This window comes from Nannospalax galili, unplaced genomic scaffold (assembly GCF_000622305.1).
Source record: "Nannospalax galili isolate Female #2095 unplaced genomic scaffold, S.galili_v1.0 scaffold2088, whole genome shotgun sequence".
Classification (NCBI taxonomy): Eukaryota; Metazoa; Chordata; class Mammalia; order Rodentia; family Spalacidae; genus Nannospalax; species Nannospalax galili.
Genome location: NW_008357502.1, coordinates 77,515 through 79,659, shown reverse-complemented (window position 1 = coordinate 79,659; position 2,145 = coordinate 77,515).

Below are 2,145 nucleotides of genomic sequence, written 5' to 3'. Positions count from 1 at the left end.
CATTTTCCACATGTGGTTGTAAAAAAAATATGATCTGTTAAACATGTGACAAAAAAATAGCATGAAGAATTCTACAATGAAGAATTGTGACCACAGTGGTTTAAGTAAATTTCCATTGTTGTCCTTCCTTTCCTAGGATCCTGAGTAACAGGAACACAGGAAAGTGAGTGGGGCCATTCATGTCATGTGCCGTGACTATGAATGTGTCTTGAGTGTATTATAACTAGCATTTAAGGAAATATTTGAAATATTAAAATGTGGAGATTATAGAGGACTTATTCCAGGATTTCTGCTGTCCTTATAAAATGAAAACATTGGGTTTCAGAGACACCGGGGGGTGGGGGGGAGAAAGCATCAAAAATCTCAGAAAACAGTCATCTACAAACCAATGAGAAGGATCTAGAATGTCAAAGGTTCCAAAGATACACTGATATCTGTCAAAGTATGCATAATAATGACATAATACATCAGTGAAACTCAAGTCCGTATTTTCTTAGTCTTTATTTTTATAGTCCTAGAAAATCAGAAACTATCAATTGTTCAATACTAACGTGAAATAAGAAGAAAACATACTTTTTAAAAAATACATTCTGGAGGACGAGCATGGTGGCGCAGAGGCAGGCAGATCTCTGTGATTTCAAGGCCAGCCTGGTCTACATAGAGACTTCCAGGACAGCTGAGACTACGGGGAGACTCTGTCTCAAAAAGAACAAAATAAAAAATCATTCTGTAAAGTAACTGATGCACCATCTTCAGAACAAAATGCCCTTAACACAAAGGAAAAGTTGCTCAATTTTTCTGGACAGGAGACTCCAGAGATCTTAAATAGATCACATGGTGAGAGTGGATCCATTTGGAACGAGAATCAGAAACACTTTGCCCTGTTTTAAATAGATGTGGTGACTAAAGGGAACACTGAATATGCTAATGCATTGGATGTTCTCAGCTTCTTGACAGTGGACAAGCTCGTGATGCCTTGACTTCCCAGTCATGATGAACTATCACTTAGATCTGTGAGTAAAGCAAACCCTTTTATCTTGCTTGCATTGGAGGTTTTTATTCCAGCCCTAGGAAAAGAAAAAGGGACAAGAATTTTTGCAGAGAAGAGGTGCTGTTCCTGTGATAAACATGATAATGTAGTTCTGGGACCATCAGGAATGTTTTATGAATGGAATGCAGAAGAGTTCAGAACCTAATGGACCACTATGGTGGGAAGACAGTATTGCTGAGAAAAAGTCAGTGGAGATCTGGCTCAATATTTCTCAGAGGAGAACAAGTTTTCTATCAAGCACTGGGCTTGTGTCCATTCATATGACATTTTTGCAAGGGATCCGCTTCATTCTGCCTGTGCCCTAAGAATCTGAATGAAGTTTAATTTTTAAAAAAGATGATTTTTTGATAGATTAATTTTAAAAATAAGAGAGCATTAAATCTTGTGCCAAGACAACAATTGTGATTACTAAGGAGTTCAGTGTCACTAAGGAGAATCCTCCTCTGCTGCTCCATGACAATAGGAAAGGTATCCAGAGGGAAAATCCCACCCCTGGAGGATCTGTCTTGTACAGATCTCAACTCATTCAAAGCAGGCAAGCTTAAATTTATAGGTATTTATCATCCTTGAAAATAACTCCATGTAAAACTGTTTTCTCATAGTCAGCACACAGACGCTGATACAGCTTTGTTGCAAAAGGGTCAGGCTCCCTCCTGAACTGGAAGCAGAGCTTGGTGGCATGAGCCACGTGGTTCTGGTTTTGAATATATGGAGGGAGCAAGATGGAGGATGTCCTAAAATGCTGAAGGCAGGAAATATGTGGCAGCATCTGATTACGTACATCTGTTAAAGGAAGGAATGTTTTGAAATAGATCTCTGGGGTAGGGTTAATTTTTGTGACTATAAGGAGGAAAAAGATAAGGGTGTTCCTCTTAAAACTGATGAAATTACAACCTGCACTGGCCCCTGTGGGGAAGGTATATAAACTTTAGAGGATTTCAGACTAGATAATTTCCTCAAGGCCTAGCAAAAAGATTAGTGTTCAAGCTTCTAATCTTCTCAGCAGACACCATAGCAAGTTTCTCATTTTGGAAGAGGAAACAGAAAATTTGCACTTGCTTAGATACCACATGGTACATACTGTATAGGAAAAT